Source organism: Vicugna pacos, chromosome 8 (genome assembly GCF_048564905.1).
Source record: "Vicugna pacos chromosome 8, VicPac4, whole genome shotgun sequence".
Taxonomy (NCBI): Eukaryota; Metazoa; Chordata; class Mammalia; order Artiodactyla; family Camelidae; genus Vicugna; species Vicugna pacos.
In genome coordinates this window covers 68,104,188-68,128,481 of record NC_132994.1, presented here as the reverse complement: position 1 = coordinate 68,128,481, position 24,294 = coordinate 68,104,188, and the positions used below count along the sequence as shown (strand labels likewise).

At 43.0% G+C, this 24,294-nt stretch overlaps 1 protein-coding gene across 3 annotated transcripts in view; it reads right to left on the bottom strand.

Annotated features, from left to right (window-relative positions):
• SCAF8 (SR-related CTD associated factor 8) overlaps positions 1-24,294 on the bottom strand; it is a 200,908-nt gene that overhangs the window by 23,603 nt on the left and 153,011 nt on the right. For all 3 annotated transcript variants that reach the window (XM_072966093.1, XM_072966091.1, XM_072966092.1), the window contains one exon: positions 5,499-5,587. The gene's annotated coding sequence lies outside the window, so the exon portion shown is untranslated. The remainder of the gene's footprint in view (positions 1-5,498; positions 5,588-24,294) is intronic.

The following is a 24,294-nucleotide window of genomic DNA, read 5'->3' as shown; positions in this document are numbered from 1 at the left end:
GTGTGAGTTTGTGTGTGGGACAGAATACAAGACAATGCCAGATGGGATATGCAATTCTCAAACCCAGCCACTGAGTAGAAGTCTGGAAAGTTCTCCCAATTTAATTCTACCTTTTAATTTACCTTATTGAATAGCTGAGTGTCAGAAGAAGACCTGGCATCAGTGGCAGGACTAAAAGGGGGGAAGAGGTTGGAATTCCTTCAGGCACCAGGTCAGAGTCTCAGCCACCAGCAGTCAGACGCCCAGGTGACACCATCTCAGCAGTCTGGCTTTGCCCAGGTGTGAAATCATTTACTATCCATTTCGCAAGTGTGCAAATAAATTCAAAGTCACACGTGAGAATGAATGAGTGCTCATAAAATCCTTTGAGACCCACAGATGAAAGGGGCTGGTTAAGTGCGGTGTATTAGTGAAGTGAATGAAGGTGCACACTGGACAAATCAGATTCTCCCAGAAAATAAACTACGTCCTGGGAATAAATTCAGTCATTTTGGAAGCTGCATCATACCTTTTAGGTGAAAAGCAATAATTACTGATAATGTTTCAGTAGCCAATCTTTCCAATTCTAGAATTATCTTACTAGTTCACATCCTTGGATGTTTGTGGACCCCAGACAGAATTTCAAAACCTGTTTCATAGAATCATTGACTTGCTGGGCTGGAGGGGTCACCTAATGCAGGCTCCCCTTTGCTCACTCAATGGCCTCTGTGATATCTACAAAAAACTGGCCACTCAACTCATGCTTGACTCCTCCAGCAAGGTACCTGTCTGCCTCCATTCTCACTGTCTTCTGTCTAAAGTTAATTTTAAAAGTCCTTTTACCTCCAGAAATCAGTTGCATTTCTATACACTAACAATGGAAATAGCAGAAAAAGAAACTAAGGAAAAAATCCCACTTACCAAAAAGAATAAAATGCCTAGGAATAAACCTACCCAAGGAGGCAAAGGACCCAAACTCTGAAAACTGTAAGATACTGATGAAAGAAAGTGAAGGCAACATAAACAGATAGAAAAAAATACTGTCTTCTTGGATTGGAAGAATCAATATTGTTAAAACGGCCATACTATCCAAGGCAATATACAGATTCAATGCAATCTCTATAAAATTATCAATGAATTTTTCTTAGAGCAATGAATTTTTCATAGAGCTGAAATAAAAAAATGTTAAAATTTGTATGGAAACACAAAAGACCCTAAACAGCCAAAACAGTCTTGAAAAAGGAGAATGGAGCTGGGGGAATCATGGTATCTGACTTCAGACTATACCACAAAGCTACAGCAATCAAAACAGTATGGTACTGGCACAAAAACGGACACATAGATCAATGGAACAGGATAGACAGTCCAGAAATAAACGCAAGCACCTTTGGTCAACCAATCTACAACAAAGGAAGCAAGACTACACAATGGAGAAAAGACAGTCTCTTCAACAATTGGTGCTGGGAAAACTGGACAGTTACTTGTAAAAGACTGAAATTAGAACATTCTCTAACATCATATACAAAAATAAACTCAAAATGGACTAAAGACCTAAATGTAAGACCAGATATTATAAAATTCCTAGAGGAAAACATAGGTAGAACACTCTCAGACAGAAATCACAGCAATATATTTTTTGAACCAGTTCCTAGATTAATGGAAATAAAAGCAAAAGTAAACAAATGGGATCTAATTAAATTTAAAAGCTTTTGCACAGCTATGGATACCATCAACAAAATGAAAAGACAACCTACAGAACAGAGAAAATATTTGCAAATGAGGCAACCTTCAAGGGACTAATTTCCAAAATATACAAACAGCTCATACAGCTTAATATCAAAAAGAACAAGGAACCCAATCAAAAAATGGGCAGAAGACCTAAACAGATATTTCTCCAAAGAAAACATACAGATGGCCAATAAGCTTATGAAAAGATGCTCAACATCACTAACTGTTAGAGAAATGCAACTCAAAACTACAATGAGATATCACCTCACATCAGTTGGAATGGCCATCATTAAAAAGTTCACAAACAATAAATGCTGGAGAGGATGTGGAGAAAAGAGAACCCTCCTATGTTGCAGGTGGGAAAGTAAATTGGTACAGTCACTATGGAAAACAGTATGGAGAGTCCTCAAAAACCTAAAAATAGACTTACCATATGATCCAGCAATTCCACTCCTGGGCATATATCTGGAGGAAAATATAATTTGAAAAGATACATGTACCCCAGTGTTCACAGCAGCACTATTTACAATAGCCAAGACATGGAAACAACCTAAATGTCCATCAACAGGTGACTGGATAAAGAAGATGTGGTATATTTATACAATGGAATACTACTCAGCCATAAAAACCGACAACATAATGCCATTTGCAGCAACATGGATGATCCTAGAGAATGTCATTCTAAGTGAAGTAAGCCAGAAAGAGAAAGAAAAATACCATATGAGATCGCTCATATGTGGAAGCTAAAAAACAAAAACAAACAAAAACAAAGCATAAATACAGGACAGAAATAGACTCATGGACAGAGAATACAGACTTGTGGTTACCGGGGGGGTGGGTAGAGGGTGGGAAGGGATAGACTGGGATTTCAAAATTGTAGAATAGATAAACAAGATTACACTGTATAGCACAGGGAAATATACACAAAATGTTATGATAAATCACAGAGAAAAAAATGTGACAATGAGTGTGTATATGTCCATGAATGACTGAAAAATTGTGCTGAACACTGGAATTTGACACAACACTGTAAAATGATTATGAATCAATAAAAAAATGTAAAAAAAAGAAATATAAAAAAAATAAAGGTACTTCACTGTAAAAAAAAAAAGAAAAAAAAAGGAAAAAAAAAAGATGTGGTACATATATACAATGGAATACTACTCGGCCATAAAAAAGAATAAAATAATGTCATTTATAGCAATGTGGATGGACCTGGAGATTGTCATTCTAAATGAAGTAAGAAAGAAAAATACTATATGATATCACTCATATGTGAAATCTAAAAAAGAAAGAAAAAAAGGACACTATGAACTCATCTACAAAACAGACTCGCAGACATAGTAAACAATCTCATGGTTACCAGGGAAAGGAGGTGGGAAAGGAAAAATTTGAGAGTTTGAGATATGCTAAGGTTGAACTATCCAGACGGCAATTGTAATTCAGAAGGGAAGTCAGGGCTAGAGATGCAGGTCTAGACATCACCCTTGCAGTGACTTCTCTGAAAAGGTCAAAACTATCCCTAGAAGAAGAGGGGTGAGCTCCTGGGCACACCCTCAAATCCGCTTATGGGGGATCCTATGGGAGATCCCATGGGGGAGGAGCGGGTCCAGACCAGGGCATCTGGCAAGATCTGCTTGGGAGCCAAGGAAACCAGGCCAGGCTCTGGGGCGTAAGCTTCCTGCAGAAAGGGCAGGGGTGGGGGCAACAGCCAAGGAAGAAAGGAAACAGAATGAGAATGAGGAAAGATGTGGCACTTTTTTGAAAGGAGATCATTCATGGCCAATAAAACACCTCAGTAGAGCAGAGACCAGGCTGCAGAGTACAGATACGAAGAAAGAAAATGTGAAAGGACCAGCAAACTTGACTGTGGACCACACCTGAGGAGGCTGGTTGGGAGCTACAGGAAGGAGCAGGATTAAGGAAGGTTAACGATCCTTAATCCTGGGTGTGTTCATCAAAGCTCCCAGTGGGAAATACACACACAGGAGACAGGTCCAGATGTTACACATTTAAATGGCCCAGATTTCTGCATATGGGGTTCCTCTATGTCCAAAGTCCCTCTGAGCCAGAGGCAGACCCCTGTGATGGTGCCTGCTGCCTGGAGAGCATGTGGACAGACAGCAGGGCGCCAGGAGTGAGCAATGAGAATGTCTTGGAACTCCAAGAGCTGGGGCCAGTCTCCAGGCTGGAGCTGCATCTTTGCAGGAAGGCCCTGGCCTGGGACAGCTACTCATGTTGCCGGTAGGGACTGTGGACAGACAGCAGATGGCCCGTAGGCCCCCAGGGCAAGTGCACAGAGGCCACATCAGAGGGCTAGGGCAGCAGTGCTGTGAGCTCCTTGCTCCTTCCCACGAGTGGACCACAACTCTGGGTTTTCGCGATAAGACCAGTGGCATCTGAGCACTTCCGTTGAGAATACCGGTGAGTTGGCCAGAGAATACAGACTGACATCTCCTGGAGATTCGGGCTCAGAGGCTCCATCCTTTACACTAGAGGAAGTTGGGGGGATCCCCTCCCCATGTCTTCACGTGGCACAGATATTGCAGAGGCACAGGCGTGGAGGTGCTATGGGCTCAATGTTCACATCCTCTCTTAATTCACAGGTTGAAATCCTAGCCCCCTTGGTGACTGTTTAAGAAGCTGAAGTCTTTGGAAGGTGATTAGGTCACGAGGATGAGGCCCACAATATTGGGATCAGTGCCTTTATAACAGAGACCCCAGAGAACTCCCTTGGCCCTTCTCCCATGTGAGGACACAAGCAAGAAGGCATCATCTGCGAGGAAGCTGGCATCAAATCTGCCGGTGCCAAGATTTTGGACCCCTCAGCATCTAAAACTCTGAGAAATAAATGTCTGTTATAGCAGCCAAGGCCAACTAAGAAAGTGCCCTAAAGGAAACCATAATGAAGCCAGAGTTTTAGAAGCATCTGAAAGTCCTACAAGCTTAGAAGCAACTGGAATCAGAGCAGTGGGGATGCCTTCCTGGCCTACAGATTTTAATGAAGACTGACTGTAGAAAACCCTGAGATTTCATGGAATGTTGTATGTGTAGTCAATTTCCTTCAGCAAAACATTCTAAAACATCCAGAAACTATCTATTAGCTACAAATCATTGTTGCAATACACACAGCTCTGATTTGCAAGGGGAAAATGCCCGGTTTCCCTGAACTGAACCTCTAGTGTGACACGCACTGGTAATACACAACGCTGAGACCACGCTGACGACACATCTGTCACCGTCCCTGGTGCTTCGCACACATTCACTCACTCACACACACAAACCCTGATATGGAGGTATTTTAATACGAGCCATAGAGAACAAAGGAGGAAAAAAAGACCGTTTCTGATGCTCCTTTTTCTCTCTGACACCACCCTCTGCGTTGTGTGGAAGCTGGCTATATGTTCATTTTGAAAACAGCAAAGGAAAAGGAGTCCTTTTTGACCCTTTTTGGCAGGGAGCTTAACCTTTCAAGCTGAACCCCTGATTATCCGATTTTCTTTTCCATCAGATTCTCTGCGGGGGGCAGAGGTGGGCAGTGTTGAGAAGGAGCAAAGGAGAAACTTCTGTGTTAGGGAGCTGGTGGCACAGAAGTGCCCTGATAACCTCTCCACACCCAGCGTTTTACTTCTCCTAGACATCTGAAAAAACCTTGACTTTCATACCACAGCAGTTACAGGGGTCTGATGCCGGCAAGACGTCCTGAACCACCCGCTGACTTCAGGACAGCCCATACATTGTGAACCGACAAGACAGGTACGAGCTGGTAGCAAATGGAATTCACTACTGACCTTCTTACATGCGAACCAGGAAGACGAAGAGGAAAGACTTCATGTTCTGCTGGACTTAGAAGCTCTGTTATCTTCTGAGTCATTCTGTCCTGGAAGAAAACAAGTGGGTTTGTTAAATGACTCCCATGTGGATGATCAGTTCACACCTCATTAAACAGAAAGCTCACAGTTCATGGACAAGATGAAGGACGATTCAGGCAAAAGCCTGATTTTTAAAGTATGATGTATGCAGATAACAGATAACCTGACCCTTCACTCTGGGGATCCAGTCAGCTAAAGCATCATTTAGGATTTCTACGTGAGAGTGGCAAGAAATGGTTCCAGAGAGAAAAAGTTGTAGGCGCTGTATTTGATTCAGATGCTACAGCTATGTTTTCAGTGAAATGTTATCTCATTGGTTCATATGATCTGGGAAATGTGCAATGAAGGACTTTGAAGTTCATATTCAGGATCACAGAATTTGGGGAATGGGTACCATGCTCCCTTTCAGAAATGAAGAAACAAGATCCAGAAAGGCTGTCCCTCTCACTATCTGGTGGCCAGTTACTGATGGAACATGAAGTTCTTTGACTAGTGCTTTTTCGGCTACATCAGACTTAACGTAGGTGTTGTCGTTCTGAAATAATACGTTTTTTTAATTCTTGTTTTTTATTGAAGTGTAGTCAATTTACAATGTTAGTTTCAGGTGTATAGCAAAGGGATTCAGTTATACATAAACAGATAGATATGTATATTTATTTTCAGATTCTTTTCCATTATAGCTCATTACAAGAAATTGAATATAGTTACTTCCCTATATTATACAGTAGGTCCTTTTTATTCATCTGTTTTATATACAGTAGCGTGCATCTGTTAATCCCAAACTCCTAATTTATCCCTCCCCTCCCATTTTCCCCTGGTAACCATAAGTTTGTTTTCTATGTCTGTATGTTTCTGTTTTGTAAATAAATTCATAAGTTTGTTTTCTATGTCTGTGAGTCTATTTCGGGTTTGCAAATAAAATTTGTATCTTTTTTTAGAGTCCACATATAAGTGACATCAAATCATATTTGTCTTTCTCTGTCTGACTTACTTTACTTAATATGATAATCTCTAGGTCCATCCATGTTGCTGCAAGAAATAATACCTTTGACTGAAGACTTTTGAGTCACAAAACACTCTGCATTTCCTGTTGATTTTAAACTTATTTTATAGTCTTCTTAAATGTAGAAGTCATTTTCATTCTTGCAAAGAAATTCTAGTAACGAGCTCGTCTCTACTTTTCATGGAGAAATGAGTTCCACTAGGGTACGACAAAACGGACTGTCCCCCTTGACCGTCCCATTTACAGCCAGAGCCTGGCTGGGCTAAACTCCAGAAGAAACTGCTCTCCCTGAAGGCTGGTCTGTCCCTGGCTCCATGGCATCTTGGAAAATCTCAAGGTGCCTAAGCTGCTTGAGGCTTTAGGCTAATGGAGTTCAAATCTCTCATGACACTTAAAGAAACTGCAGTGCAGTCAGATGGCCCGTTAAAGGGAGAGCTAGTTCTAGTAAACCAGAAAAAAGCGTGTGTTCATTAAGCATATGTTGGTGCTAAGCCCTGTGTTCTCTGCTTTAAATACATGATCTCATTCAGTTCTCACGACTGCCCCCGGGTATGCATGGGCACTTTTCCATTTTACCTATTTCACAAATACTACTATTTCAAGTAGTATTTATCTGAGCATCTGCTACCTGCCAGACACCAAGGTGGCTCAGTACACAAAGGAGACGTAGACAAGCTCCGATTCCTACCCACAGTGAGGTCACAGTCTCACAGGGACGGGGCCGGGGAGAGCCAGGCACATCAGTCACAACTGTGTTGTTCCAACAGCAGCCTGTGACCCAGTTAGACAGAAGATCATGAAACCAATTTACTGAGTCCTGATCAGCATTCAAAATAAATGAATGAGCGAATAAAGTAGAACAGAATAGCACAAAAGGAAAATATCAGAGTGCATGCAGTAACAGTACAGAAACTCACACAGATATCTGTCTGTATATCTGTATCGATCATGTATATACAGACATATCCGTGTGTACTAGTTTGCAATGGAAAATGTATTTTCTTTTGTAAGTGGTGGTGGGAAAAAAACTGTGAGAGCTCTCAAGTTATAGACCAAAGTGACAAGCACTCTATTAGAAGTTCATACAAAATGGTGAGAGCGAAGAGGAGGCACTGTGTCTGCAGATTAATTAGCCCTTAGCTCCACAGTAAGCTGGGTACGATTTTGGTTCCTTACCAAAGACAAGCCTTTCAAGGATGGGATGCCTACGTCTAATGCTCAGAGCTAGGAAGAGCTTGAGAAAGGCTGGTGTGACATTTCCAGGTCTAGAGAGGAAAACAGAGGGGGCCCCTCCTCCCAGAGTCTGGGAAAAGGGGTGGCACCTATGAAACCACAAAAGGCACAATGACACCAGACGTTTGCATTTGCACCAATGGAACCGGACTTGGGAGAAAGGGATTAAACCTCAAGAAGATGGAACCCAAATCCAGCCCTAATCGCTAGGACTGCGGGAGCTGCTGGAATCTCTGTTAATTCCCACCATCCCACTGCACAGAGAATGCAGAAGAGTCTGGAAGGCGGAAGCCAGGGAGCTAGGCTTGGGTTCCTTTAAATGGTCTTAATCTTGAGAGCAGCGCCTCCTTTGGGAAGTCAGCTTTCTGCGACCTCCCTTATTAGGATAAAATAGTTACTTAATTTTCTGTTCTTTTAATACAACTTCCTCTAGACATAGTCTAGATTTCATGCTTACAGGCTGAGGGTTTGTGGCAATCCGCAAGACCACCATGTGGAGGTATTTTCTCAACTTTCTGAGTATGGATTCAAGGCAAGAGAAAAAAATTCTTCCTACAGAATAACCCAGTCATTCATGTTATAAGCCTCTCTGACGCGGGTTTAAGTGACTGTGCAATAAGACATAGCTCAGGGCAGCGGTCAAATTCGCTGTGTCATTTTGGGGACTTGGTTATTGCGTATTTATCGCTTAACTAGCAACAACATGAGATGATGTCAAGATTAATTATCTTATCCATTATTTAACCCATATTTTTTTCATGGTGCATACTTATGGGATGATGACAAGACTTGGGTACCACACAGAAGAAACAGCTCCAGCAATGTACAGAAAAATAACAATGAGATGTTTAGGGTTTATGTCTATTCCCTATCACGTGGGTCAGATCTGTGCAAAAGAAACGTCTTTAATCAGCTCCTCTTCACTATGGGTTATGGCTGAGGAGAGGACACTGGCCCATGTTGAAAGCAGGAGAAATAATTAGGGTAGGATTTTTTATTCTATTTAGAAGCAAATAGTCCACATGAAAGCATTTTCATGAACTAAGAGGTATTCTGCAAGTGTTCACTTTAGCTATTATTATTAATGCTAATAAATTATCAGGTAAAAATTTTTAAATATTAGTATCTGCAAGTAAGTGAAATAACATTTGATGTCTCCAGAGTATGTTGGTTTTCATACCTTATTATTTTTAAACCAAGGACTCAGATTTAACTAACATGTTCAAGAATCAAGATTAATAATAAGGCTGAGACCTTAATAAATAATCACTCTTCATAACAGAAGTGTAGATGGACTTTGATTAATAATTCAGTCCTGTGATCTTCTCCGTACAGATGGAGCAGCAGGAGCAGAGAAACTGACTTGCCCAGCATCCCACAGTGTCAGAATGGAAATAGGAAGTCAGATCCCGGCGACACCAGAGCCCGCGTTTGTTGTCGTTTCTAATGGAGGTGCTGCGGAAGGAACCCAGGGTCTCGTGCGTGCTAAGCTCACGCTTTACCACTGAGCTCTATCCCCACCCCACAGAGCACTTGGTTTTTAGCTTCTAAGCTTGTGATTTGGGTTGTTGGTTTGCTTTTTCTTTTTTTTTAATTTTTTAAACATTTTTTATTGAGTTATAGTCATTTTACAATGTTGTGTCAAATTCCAGTGCAGAGTGCAATTTTTCAGTTATACGTGAACACACATATATTCATTGTCACATTTGTTTTTGCTGTGAGCTACCACAAGATCTTGTATATTGGTTTGCTTTTTCATACAGAGCCATAGCTCTGTTCTGTTCTTTGTCCAGAATATAGATGATCTTATGTAATGTAGTGATTATATCTGTTATAACCACACACATCACAAAATCAGTGGTGAAATGAAAAGCTCTCCTTGAACATCAGCCAAAAAATTTCGGTCTTTCAACTGCTAGTCTGGATTCAAAAGAAGATTTTTTGGCTTCTCAGCCTTTTAAATGATATCTATTTTTAGGTTTTACCACGTTTCAATTAAAACTAGGTGTTACCGCTATGTTGGCAAAAAAAAAGTCTCAAAATTATAGGTAACACAAGGTAACTAAAGTGAGTGGGTTGCTGGTGGAATTTAACTTAAATACTTTAAGTCCTACTTAAAGGTCATTCAATAGATAAATTATAAAGAGTTGGAAGAAGTATCGACAGTTTTATTAAGTATTTTTAAACAGGCAAGATTAAACTTTCAAATCTAGAAATGATGCACAATTGAGTAATTAAACTACTGAAAGTGAAGCACAGGGAAGTGGTTACCATATGAGTTCAGTGGAGCAGTTACTCCTGGGGAGAAGAGGGTCTGAGAGGGTTGAGCACACAGAAGCGGCTGCTGGGGGCAGAAGGAAAGTCCTATTTCTTGGCTTCGGTGGTGTCCCCTTAGAATAATTCATTAAGCTGTTAACCTGCTTTGTGTGCCTTTCTGTATCTGTGGACGCCCCACCCCCTTAATCTAAAAGAATTTACATTAAGAAGTTATTTGCTTGAAATACGGAACTAATGGTATAATAATCAGCTGTTTTTTCCTGGTCGAGGAGGACAAAAAGAATGAAAATTTAAACCCATGTTCTCTTCATTTGTTACATGGAAGGCGGCATTCTCAGGGGCTCTGGTGCAGTGTACGCTGGATCAGTCACTGAGCGGTCTTGAGTAACATCTGGCTCCTCCTAAGAATGTGTTCAAAATGATTTCTTTTTTAATTTTCTGTCTTTTTTTTTTTAATGGAGGTGCTGGGGATCGAACCCAGGACATCCTGCATGCTAAGCATGCTCTCTACAACTGCGCTATGCCCTCCCCTCGAAATGATTTTGATGGCACATCAGTCTAATCGATTGTACCGACGGATGGAGGTTTCACTCGCTTTGGAACTCAAATTTAAAATAGATGGTCCCCCAAATGCACATGTTATTCAGCTTTAGTTCTCGCTTTCAGATTTTAATCAAGTTCAGAGCAGCTCAAAATTTCCTCTTCCAACAGGAAGAGTCAGGTAAACCCCAGGTAAGTTCTTGCAAACAACAAATTGGAACCGCCAGTTTACTGCCGAACACCTGGCCTGGGCTCCGGGCCAGCGCCGGCGGGCCCCCCCCCCCCCCCCGCCGTCCCTCCCGACCCCGCACCGCGGGCTGGGGAGGGGCAAGCGCAGCGCGCAGGACACGGGCCGTCTCTACTCCATCCCAGTTCTCCAGGGTCTAACTCCGCTCCTTTTTCTGCAGGGGAATAAAATACTTCGCCATTTTCTGTTTATTTGCACGGAAGGCTGTTTAACAGAGGAGCACAAAGGCTTGGGGAGAAAGCCACAGCCACGTGGCCGAGAATGCTTTCCAATCACAATAAACACGCCCAAAGAGGGAGGAAGATGGTAAGCAATCTATTTCCTTTCTAACATTCTTTCAAATAAATGCCCGGCCCTGGAGGAGGCAGCCTCACATGTTTCCACGAGATGAATAAATGCGCAGAAGCACAGATCTTTGGACCCTACCTGTGCCGCGCCCAGGCCCCAGTCCAGACCACAGCTCTGCAACTGGGTCCCCAGGGCCCGAGTATCTGGAGATTGTCTACAACTCGGGGCATCTGGGCCGCTTTCCCTTCCATGAGCCCTTGGCAGTCCGACATGTAAAAAGACACTCCTCTGACACATTCTGCAGAGGCTCTGCATCCTCCAAGCCGAGTCTTGGGCCACTGAGAAGCACTGGCTGGTTTAGAAACCTCAGCCTGGGCGGGCTGCAGGGGAGCGCAGCCAAACCTACACTCTGGTCCATCGCCTTTTGAAGCTATTTCCCCTGAAGCATGTGAGCAAAATCCACACCAGTTTTAAAGCAACATAGGATTGTTGTGAAAGAATATAAGGGACGGTGTTTTCTTCACCCACTTCTATGAATCCGTCCCTTCCAATGGCTGCATCCACGTGTCATCCTGCCTTACTCACTCTCAATGAGACCCAGTAACGCTGAGCACCGCGGCGTGGGACATATTACACACCAGGGAGCCTTAAAACATCACCACCAACAAAAAGCTGAGTCCTCCCATTGCTGTCAGAAGGTGGGATAAGAGCAGAATCTCTCAAGTTCTTTAAAAGGAGAAAAACTCTCATTTTCAACTCCAAAAGGTACCCTCTCCCCAAGACACATCCAACACTAATGACCTGGCCATAGAAGGGCTTCGATCAGACCATTAAAACCTACAAGTCTATGAAATTCCCACCCTAAACACCTTCCTTTGTTGCTAAAAGCAACAGTCTACGAATGTGTTGAGCTGAAGACCAAGAAGGACACACAGGAGCTTTATGGAGTGACCTTCTGCTATCACTAGTGTTGCCTCCTAGACTTGTGCAGTGCGCAACCTGTGAGGCCACATGTGGCAGCCCTGATTATACTTACAACACCAGAATACATTCTTTACTTGTCTATATGCATATTATGTGTATTACAAAAGCAATATGTTTATTACAAATTCCATGTAAACCAATTTGTTCTATCATATGTCCATGGAAATCTTATTGATTACCCAACTCTTAGTCGCTGAGTTTCATTAATCTAAACCAACATCAATAAGTTAATGTTTAGTGCCCAAGTGTTAGGAGCTCTTTTCCTTTCAATCGTTGAGTATAAATCCACTTGAAAGTCAGACTTCGCTTCACTTGATTTAACAGTGATCTTTGATATCCCCCTCCTCATTCCACCCTCTCAGGTCTTCTAATATCTCCTCTGAACCATTACAGCTGTTTTCTAACTGGCCTTCCAACTTCTAGTCTCTCCCAACGAATCTGTCACATTATAGCCAGAATTACTTCCTCAAACACAGATAGGCTTCGACCACTTCTGTTTAACGCCTCTATATTTCCCAAGAGATTAAAGTCCAGACAAATCACTGTGATACATGCCCAGTTTCTAGTCCAATCAGCTCATCGGACTGGGCTAAAATGACTTCCAATACCACCACTATCCACTCATGCACCCACTTCATGAAAACTCACCGAGTCCTCTTAAAAGCACAGTGGGATTCAGGACGACGGAAGACAGTCAGTAAAACCCATTCCCTGACCTCAGGGTGCAAACACGTTGGCAGGAGATATGGACATGTAAATAAATCATTTTAATTGACCACAGTGACCTCGATTGGGCCCCAAACTGGTGTACCCATCTCACATGCAGTGAATTCCCACTCCCCCGTTTTTCCTGTATTCCAATTATGCTGATTTTTTGCTATTTAAAAATGTACCAGTTTCTTTGATACCTGCCTATTTTTACTTCACCTCCAGTGCTTGGACTGCCCTCCCCGAGTCTCTGCCCAGTGAATCTCCGTTTATCCTTCAAGGGCCCTGCCCAATATCCCCTCTGCCGTAAGGCCTTTCCTGATACTCTTGGGCATAATATCTGCTTCTTTTTCAGGGCTGCTTCTACCCTAGCAAACTCTTACATTGTGCTCAGTCGTGGTTTCAATGCCTATGTTCTCTACTACGTTGAGGGCAGCCTCTATATTTTCAGGAGTCGTGGCTTCTCTAGCCTCCTCCCCTACCGTCAGGAACTCAAGTGGATTAGGAACTGAATGCAGAGTGGTAAAGGTCGGTAGGGGAAAATTGGTCCCCAGAGTGAAGGGCTGAGCCAAACCCCACCTAAAGCAGTCACCTCTTTTGTGCCGCCTCACTCCTGTGAGCCTGTCCGCTTCCTAGTACGGGGCAGGATGGCCTCTTTGTGGCTGAGCCAATCCCCTGCCACAAGGACTGCAGTCTCAACAGAGGACAGGGCCGGGTAGCAACGGGAAAAGGACTGCATCACTCTATGAACAAAGCTGATTCTTTGGGCTGCTGTGCACAGCAAAAGACCCTCTGCAGCTAACGCCAGTATCTCTGGCTTCTCTTGATTTTGGTAAGTAAGAACCCGGGCTCCGTGGAAGTGGCTTCTAGAAGTGGTAAACATTGCCCAGAGCCAATATATTGAGTAAATATGAAAGAAGAAATGAGGAATCTGGATTCAAAGTTAAGTACAAGAGACCTTCCTTCTTCCCTCCCTCCTGCCGTTCCTTCTTAAATGTGGAGAAACTGACTTGTATGACCGATAGATGTCATTTTCATGTAGCTGAACATATTACAGTAGTTCATTAAAAATCCAGTTCAGCTAAGTGTAATTAATTTTAGGGTCATTCATCTAGTTTTCATTTATCACACACAAGAGGGTAAGATGTGGCTGCTGCCCTCAAGAAGTTCATGATCTGGAGGCCACTTTGGTTCACTGACAGCCCTGCCATTTGCCCAAGTGTGAGACATTTCAACCCACAGACAGCGATTATGGAGGAACTTAAATTAACTAGTTAGTGCATTAATTAATTAGCCCACAGCTCCCTCTAGGCTACAATTGGTGACTTGGCCAAGAAAAATCACTGAGCCAAAGCCCAGACAATAGAAAACTAGGCTAGAGTGTGTATATCTGCAGATTAGCATCTGTAAATAAACATTCATAAATATGGAGAGGTGGCTGGACATGGTCACAGACACTCCCCGCTGCTGAGCTGCCATCCAGACGAGCCATGATGGGGCTGGGGGGCAGAGGGAGGTGGCTGCTGCTCGCCTGTCCAGAGGCGGTGGTGGGGGATGTGGTTCCCTCCCCAGCAACTGGGATCCCACTGGTCCTCCCACTCCCCAGCCATGACCAGGGTGGGGGGTGGTTCCCTCTGCACTGCCTCCTTCTCCAAGGATACAGAGGAGGAGAAGCTTCCACGCGTGATCCAGCCCTCGACCTGCCCCTTTAATAGGTTGAGTTCCTAGTCCTCGCATCTCACAGGCAAAGGCAGGGATATTGGGCTCGTCCCCTCTTTCAATGGCCTGATGGGATCCCAAAACAGGATCCAGAAAACTGGGGGTCAGTTCTTCTCCTTGTTACACTAACCCCATCTTCTCTCCTCTGGGTGGTCACAGCAGCACTGTGGGCAGGGTCTGGGGTGGACCAGCTTTGGGTCGTGAAGTCTCAGGCAAACCTCAGTGAGTTGGCTCTGGGCAGGGTTGGATGTATTCTCATTTCTCAAAGGAGAAGCTGGAATTCAGAGTGGCTTACCCCAAAGGGATTCAGCCAGTCAAAACCATTCTGGTAACTTATGAGGAAAACCAAAGCTATGCTGTTAAAGTCTGAGAAAAGCAAATTCCAGAGACATGGTTTTCTCCTCTGCATGGCCAAAGCCCAGCTAAAGCAAGCTTTGCTTCCCGTTTCTTTTCCTGAATGAAGCCAATAGCACCATGTTTGAATTCATTGTGTTAAAATTAACTTCAGAGAAACAAGGAACACAGCCTGTAAGGTACAGCTAGGGGAAAAAGTCTCAAAACCACCCATCCTGGGGGGAGTATATAGCTCAGTGGTAGAGCGCATGCTTAGTATGCACAGGGTCCTGGGTTCAATCCCCAGCACCTCCATTAAAAAATAATAATAAATAAATAAACCTAAATACCCCCCAAAACAAACAAACAAACCAAAAAAAAAAAAAAAAAACACAAGGATAATACTGGACTTAAAAAAAAAAGGCCCAAAACACTACCCATCTGCTGTATCCAACCCCACAGCCTTTCAAAATGAAGGCAACGTTTGCCCAGAGAGCAATTCCGTCGTGCAGAGACAACCCCGTCCCGGGGCAGGATGAACGTGAGTAATAAGGCACAAACATCAGCCTAAGTTCCAACTTCAAAAGGAGTATGATCACTGTTTCCATAAACGCTCTCCTTCCAGATTGACAGTGGGTCCCCAGATTGAAGATGAGCGTGTCCCATTCCCAGAATTTCCCCAGACCACACAGCCCTCCCCCTGTCCTCGGCGCGGTCATTTGCATACGTTCTAACCTAAACCAGGGCCATGTATAAAAGGGCTTGTGTTTAACTTTATTCTATTTCATTCCAGTGCTTTCTTCCAGCTACCCAATCTGTACGTAATTAAAATCACATTGCAGCAAATGCTGAATGGTATGAATAGTTTTACCATATGTATACAATTGACTAGCTGTAGAATTTGGCATGTCTGCAGTGATCCCATTAAGAGGGGCGAGCCTGGCTTATTTTGGAGCTTGCGTTATATGTTTTGGATCGGTCCTGTTTTTCTGACTTCTGCTAAGGCTGTCTGTGATGCTTAACCCTTTGTCAACGGTCACCATGATGTTCTCCTGCATGTCGACGATGAGGACCGTGGCACCCTGGCTCAAAAGATATTTGGCTCATGGAGGAAGGCTCCTTTGAAAATTTTCCATTTTCTGAACCCAAATTAGCTTTCTCAGTCTTGACAAAGGCTGAGTAGATAGCATCAAAGCCTCCAAAATCAAGTGGAAGTGAAAGGAGAAAATGCAGATGGAGTCATGGCTTCCTGGTCCTACAGGCAGAGAGCACTCCTTCAAGCTGGAAAGAGGCAATTTCAGGACAAAAAGAGGAAGCACTGTGCTACTGGAGATAATAAAAATGTGAGACGTATGTTGCCAGAGATAGCAGATAAAACATGAAGGGGTTCAAGAAGGGGTTAGCAAAGGTCACGCTGACAGATCCACCTTTGAAGAACATTCCTGACATTCTGAGCCTGAGCCCAGAGAAGGAGAACCTATCTTTCCACCTCATCACATGCCCCACTCGACCCACCCTCCTGCCCACAACAAAAGGCTCAAGGTCTTTCTCAGAGAAAGAATCCCAGGTCTGACCCTCTGGATCACTGTACTCAGACTTGATGTCATTTGTAGTTAATCAAGCTGTAAAGCTGCAATTTTGCTTTAAGACATTCTTCAGTATAGATTTCAGAATGAATTAAAATCTCCCTTAACGTATGACATGAAGAAACACATGTTCTTAATCTATGGGTTTAAAATTGTTTTAGAATTACATCAATGAGACATACCCTCAAAAGAAGAATCAGGCCACCAACTCTCAAGCACTAGAGCATAAGGGCAATGTAGGATACTACTACTTTCCAGAATGGCTTACAACAAATCAGGTGTTAACATTCTTTAAAAAGAGACTTTCATCTGGAGGGGGAAAAAACGAGCTTTGGAATCCGGTGGATGCTAGTTCGTTGCTGGAGGCAGAAGTCCTGCTTGGTTGCTCTGAGGATAGACTGAAGGCAGGGGTACCCATCACCCCCAGGAAATGGAGTCGGGGAGAGAAATATCCTCATGTCATTAGTCAGTCAAGTTCCCAAACCAGAAAGCAAATCCTGAGTTCTCAGTAGCAAATGCAAAGCTACAGGATGTTAACCTTAGAAAACTGCAAAATAAATGTGAAAGGTTCATTCCCTAAAACAGGAAGATTATAGAGAAATGGTTAAAGATAGTTCTGGAGACAAGAATTTCATATTCAAAGCTTGATTACACTAAAACACCAATTCAAAAAGATACATGCACCTCAATGTTCATAGCAGCATTATTTACGACGGCCAAGGTATGGAAGCAACCCAAGTGCCCATTAACAGATCAATGGATAAAGAAGATGTTGTGTATAAACAATGGAATACTACTCAGCCATAAAAAAGAATGAAATTTTGCCATTTGTAACAACATGGATGGACTTGGCGGGTATTATGCTTAGTGAAATGTCAGAGAAAGACAAATACTGTACATTATCACTTATATGTGGAAATCTACAAAATAAAACAAACAATAACTATGACAAAAAAGAAGCAGACTCACAGAGATAGAGAACAAACTAGTGATTACCAGTAGGAAGAGGGAAGGGAGGAGGAGCAAGATAGGTATGAGGGAGTAAGAGGTACAAGCTACTATGTATAAGATACATAAGCTATAAGGATACATTGTATAGCACAGGGAATGTAGCCAATATTTTATAATAACTATAAATGGCATATAATCTTTAAAGGTAGTGAGTCACTATGTTGTACACCTGAAATTTACATAACATTGCACATCAACTATACCTCGATTTTTTAAAAAAATGATAATAAATAAGTGAAGCTTGGTTACATGGTAAAAAATGAAAAACACAGTAGCTGACCTGCCAAGTGAATGAGCAAATAGAAAAAGGAAAATAGGGAGATGCTATAGGAGGAATAACGTTCTGAAATTAGGGAAAAGAAAAACAAGCAGTGAGAAGGGAAAACTGAGTGGAAAGAAAAGTTCCAGATTATAACGAAGATTGATAGATAAGAGCTGTCTGACAACTACGTTGCCACCCACGAAGCCCCTCACCTGTGTTAGCCTCCCCCCTGTAGTGTGTTCGCCTCACACAGCTTCACGAGGCAGACGGGAAAGGACAAAACCCCGCAGCCTACAGATGAGGAGACAGGCTCAGAAGAGACTTAGATGCTCCAGGTCACAAAATTAGTTAATAATTAGTGACCTCCTAGAGTCCTGTGCTCTTTTTCCATTCAAGTGCCATGATTCCTGACTCAAAGGGAAAAAGTAGAAAAAAATGTGTCGCCTTTTCCCTCTTTCCTACATCTATTATATAAAAATAAATGGGCTCCAAATGTCTTTCTCCGCTGTGGAAGATGTAATTAAATCATTAGAAAAAAGTAACTAATTTAGGTGATTTGTCGGATTATTTCTGAAATAATACCATAACTCCCCCCACCCCTTTTATTATCTAAACGGTAATAAAAGTTAGGGGAAAATGGTAGGGCCTTTTCAGAGGCTGGAGGGAAAAGTCCTTTTTTCATGTTCTGTTTCTTCCACTAAAGAGAAAATGGAAAAACGCCATCTTCCATTTGGGGACCGGCCACTGGGACCGGCCAGGATTGAAGGGGCACACAAAGGCTCTCTTTGGCATCAGGTAGAGTTACTAACCTATCTGAGGAAACCAGATGGAAAGAACAATGGAGGCAAAATGTACTGTACAAAAGAAACAACCATTGCATTTATCACAATCTTGATTCTAAAAATAAAAGGACTGGCTTGGGAGCCCGAGTGTCTCAGGGCAGTGGGGGCTGAATGACTCACAAATGAGCCCAGCTACTCCGTCTCTTTTCCATGGATTAGTCCCTAATGTTTTTCAGACTTTCTCCTGCGCTGGGTGGGATTTTATGGAACGTATGTTATTGGTCTCTAGATGAAATCTCACTGGAAACCAGCTCCCTAATTATGAAATACATTTTGGGACCACTTCCCCTTGCTCAACAAGCTATAGCATTTGGTCTGGGATCTTGTCTCCCAAACAACAAACATGTGTGATCTCTTTAATTTGGCTTCTTATTTCAACTTAACTTTGGATGCACATACTGCCACCATAGAGTTGGATAACAGCAGATCTTTTATTTTCAAACTCCCTTTAATTTAGAAAATAAAGGAATAAGGCTTACATAGAACTAAGAAAACACTGACTTCAAAATAAGAGTTACTTTCAGACCAATCCAGGGGGGCTGGTGTCTCCAACCACACGTAGCTTAAATGATCCAGAAACATAAGATGCTTTCAACTAAATGACACCTCTGCATTATCTTGATTGTGTATCCTCAATTTTCTTTTTTAATATACATTTTTAAATGTTTCTTTTGTCTTTTTTTTTTGTTTTGTTTTCTTTTAATGCAGGTCCTGAGGATTGAACCTAGGACTTTGTGCACGTTAAGCCTGTGCTCTGCCACTGAGCTATACCCTCCCCCTAAAGTTTATTTCTTTTTTTTTTAATTGTTTTTTCATGTAGGTACTGGGGATTGAACCCAGGACCATATGCATGCTAAGCATGAGCTCTACCACTGAGCTATACCTCTCTTCCCAGCATATCCCTAATTTTCAAATCCATTATTTCTGCAGGTTGGGAAAACTGTTAGTTCCGATCACTGTAGGAAATTGAAAAATCTCTTCTCAGGAGATACTCTGGCTGAGAATTGGTAAGTAACAGGGTGAGCAGGGGATCTGCCTGGAGCCCAGAGAGTGAGACCACTCCTTACGCTGATAATCATTTTAAGTAGCTCCTGGCACAACACAGTCTGGGCTTGACATGGATGGCTGTGAGAGAATGAATGGGTCTTTGATTTTAAGTGCCACTTAGCTGTGTAGGTAAAACTCCACTCCCAAACTCAAGGGCTCATCGTCATAATCAAGCACGGAGCACAAGGGCCCTTGCAGAAGCCCACTTCCCTGACAGCCTGGCGTTCTAGCAGTTGACAAAACGATCCTTGGAGAAAGGGGCCTTGCCTTACTTGGGCAGAAGCAATTTACTCTGTTCACTAGAAACTCATCTTGCCTAGGCTGCAGGGTCGATCTCAAGTGTGCGAGTGATGAGGAAATCCTCTGCAGCTCACTTGCCAAGGTAAAGACCTCAGGTTCATTCTCACAGCAATTATAATCAATCTCAAGACGTCCTTTGGGCAACAGAGGATGCAGAGACAGCTGCTTCTTCATTAGCCAAGGAAATTAAATAAAAACCTATTGTGAGCAGAGCACGCGTTGGCTGCCACCAGCTCAGTCCCTGGGGGGTGGCCAACCTAGATGAGTGGAAATGCTTTTTTGTCTAGTTGTTCTGTCAATGAGTGACAGAGGGATGCTAAAATCTCAAGCTGTGATTGTAGATTTGTATAAAATTCCCTTAAATTCTGTCCATATATGCTTCACATATTTTAAGCTCTATTACTAGACATTTACAGATTTATGACTGTTATATGTGCCTGCAGAATTGGTCCTTTTATCTCAGGTAATATTCATCATCCTGAAGTCTAGTTTGTCTTATACTAATATGGCCACTCCAGCTTCCTAAAGCACACTGTTTGTAAGATGTGCTTACTCCACCCTTTTATCTTTGACCTACCTGTAGTTATACTTAAAGGCAGCACATCTTTGAGTCTTTCTTTTTCTCCAGTCTAATAATCTCTGCCTTCAAATTGTAACGTTTAGTCCATTTACACTTAACGTTCATTACGGACACGGTTGGGTTTAAGTCTGCTACTCCGATTTGTTTATTGTTGGTCTAAGTTTTGGGGGGTTTTTTGTTTTGTTTTAATTGCTCTGTTCCTCCTTTCTTACTTTTTTCTGAAGTCATTATTTTTTAGAATTCCATTCTCATTTCCTTTTTGCCTTTTAACTGTGTCCCACACTGTATTTTCACAACTTTATAGGAAGCAGAAACAAGTACCCTGATGCCCTCTGCCTCAGGACACTGTATCAGTACATGAAACTATGCAACTGGTTCCTGAGGAGAGCTGGGACTCTAGCCCCCACCTTCCCACCCCCCCGCAAAGCCCTTATCAGTAGGGAAAGACAATGCTCCCTGTCTTCTTGAGAGCCCTTCTAGTCCTGCGAGTCTACGTACTTGAAGATTATGGAAGTTTTTCTTTATGTTCTCTTTATAGTAGTTTAAAAAAAATTTAAATCTCTGGATCTTCACGGCCTCCATCCTAAGAACTGAAATTCCTAAACTTCTGTTTTGTTTTCTTGAGCCTTTTCCATGAACTTCCTCTCTTTTCATACAGCGCTACAATCCATTCTCTGAAAATGTTTCAAAATCAAGCTTCAGGCCTGAGAGAACTGAATAGATCTAAGGCTTGCAAGGAGCTCCCTCTTGAGGTAGCCTTTATAAAGATGTTGAAAACTGCATTCATTTGGATGAATTGGTTGTTACTATTCTAGCTTCAGGAGCTAATAAAATTAATCCAGGAGATACGCTGGGTAAATTCTGGAAGTAAATATCTTCTTGTTACAAGTAATTCTAACTCCTCAAAGACCATATAACCTCTAACGGAAAAAGAAACTCAGGGCCCCACTAAATGCACACCCTACGCGTAAAATGCACCAACAACCAGAATGTGTTTCCAGAGTTCTGGTTTACGTTGCTGGTTTCAGATTCTGTTCCCTATCTTGCAGAAAGGTGAGCTTTCCCCAGAGAGAGAGCTGGTGTGGGTTCAAGTGTGTCTTCTGAGTCAGGGGGACCAGGGTTTGGAGATGGACTCTGCCACTCTGCAGCTGTGTGAGTTTGGGAAGGTCTTAAATCCCCTTAAGCCATCTGCAAAGTGGGGGTGATAAGTGAGTCCACCTCACGGGGTTTTGAAGAGAATTGAGCAGCACAGGGCCCCGCGCGCCAGAAATGCTCGCGTGCTAAGTGCCCTTCTTTTCTACATTTATAAGACTCTTAGACGAGGGGCAGGACACCATCAAAAAAAAAAAAAAAATCACCAGGATGCTTCCTGCATACTTCCTTCTTGAGCGAAGGCAAAAAAAAAAAAAAAATGTTGCTTTGCTTTTTCACCATCATTTGGGGCATTATCTGCTAAATTCAAACAGTAACGACTGAACTTCTTTAAGGCGATGTACACAGGCTACTTGGACAAGCCCTGTCGGTTCAATGAACGAGCCAGTTAAGTCACTTGCCTGGCTTTCGTGGTTGAGCCAAATTTACTGGCGAGGGTATCACACCAGGTCTCCTCCTTAAGCCATTATGAGCCTTCTGACATGGTGCTAGTGGTGCAGAAGGGACACAGTCTATTTGGAATTTCTGATGCTGCCCCTCCAACTCCAGCCTGGCCTCAGAACAGAGGTGACACACACTCTTTTGCAAACATAACCACCAATGGGCTATTGTGGGGACCATCAGTCTCCTATTTATTTTTGCTTATTTGTCTCTACCTCTGCCCACATTCCCTGCTCCCTGTTTCTCTTTCCTCTGCAAACAAAGCTGGGAAATTGGCAGGAGAGTCTACAAGATGTGAACAGCCTTGGGAAAACAAGAAGGAAAAAGAGGCAGGAAGATAATGATCTTAATTTCCAACAGACTAACTGGTGAGTGCTGGGAAAACACCCACGGAGGCCAAGTGGGATAATGACAAGATGGGAGAGAGACTGAGGGGTAAAGCGAGATCATGGAGCTGGGAGTCTGCAAGGCCCGGGGATGGTGCAGACCGACTCTGCCAGCTGTCCGGCGCTTTCGCAGGACACAGCCCCCCATCGGGGCCACAGCTTAACAAGTGCCAACGGGGGACATCAGCACACACCGAGCCTTAGGACAAGCAGTAACACTCAATTAGACCCTCAATTTTATTTATGTCCTTTTCTTTTTTTAATGGAGGCCCTGGGGATTGAACCCAGGACCTTGTCATGCTAAGCATGCACTCTACCACTGAGCAACCCCTACCCCCGAACCTCAATTTTATTTAAAGACCAGGAGGAGCGGTAGTCAGAGAGGTAGGTAGCTTGACATAGTCCAAGCCATGACTTGTGTATTAAATCAACCTACATGTGGGAAGAAAGTGCAAAGTTCACACAGTTTCTTAAGATCACACGGGAGTTTTGTGATAAACCAAGATATTTCAATGCCTGTGATGACCACCATTGTGCCCTTGGCCCCTGGAGGATGGGGACTGACTTGTTCCCTTTTGCCATTGAGTGCATGGGACAAAGTGTGAGGTGCTGCCTCTAAAAACACCAGGAAAAGGTCCCCATCCTGGGTTTTGTGAAACCTCTTTTTGGCCTCGCCCAGCTGGCCTTTTAAACTGCCTCCAACAGTGAAGTCTTCACTTGGGGAGCGGGCATGAGAGGGGGATGTTTAGAACCTTCTGCGGGCACAGAATGTGGCCCACGTGGGGAACCCTGACTCCTATGATGTCCCCTCTGGCTCTGATGTGCCCTGCCCAGCTCCCCAGGCTTTAAAGTGGGAGACTTCTAGTGTATCGGGGAGCAGGGACCCGGGGGGTGGGCTGGGTTTCCCATCCTGTGACGGATAGGCTGCAACGGTGGGCAGGCTGTGGACTTTCCCACCTGCCTCTCAGGACCCAGGAAGGCCTGGGGAGGTCCCCAGTGTGAAAACAGAGCCACACATCACATCTCCCAACAGCTTCACCTTGACATCTTTTCAAATCTTGATTTGTCGTCAGTGGAAAATTTAAAAGGGAAGGTGATAAGCAAAAAGCTTTTACAATCAGGAACATATTATGTAAAGCCTGTGGCTCTGGCTTTTGTTTCTGTGAAGTCACGGCCACCGAGAGCCATCTTCATCACAATGGCCAGTGACCCTTGTGGAGACGTGCATGGTCTCCTGAGAAGGGAGGCTAGTGTCTGTGTGGACGAGATGTCTGGCTGAAACAGCCTGAGTTTAAAAGCACCCAAGTTCTGTTTTTTAAAAACATTAGCTTTCAATAACTACAGCTCACATCCTACAAAATAGGCAAATATAAGTACCCTCATTTTCTGATAAGAAGGCACTGCTAATATCAGTGTTCCTCCTGATGAGGTCTGACTCCACAGAGCTCAGTTCAGGTCAGACACCTGTTTAAAGTCAGCGGAAATTTTGTTTGGGAGTAAAGACTTCAGATGAAGGTCCGCTTTCCATTTATAAGTTTCAAACTGGGAACGTTTTAAAGTTGGGTGTATTTTTATATTCAAAATCTTAGAATAACCTATAATGGAAAAGAATCTGAAAAAGAATACATATACGTGTGTGTGTGTGTGTAACTGTAGCACTTTGCTGTACACCAGAAACTAACACAACATTGTAAATAAACCATGCTTCAATTAAAAAAATTTTTTTTAAACTGAGTGCATTTTGGGGGAAAGAATTGGGGTCACAGAAGAGCATCT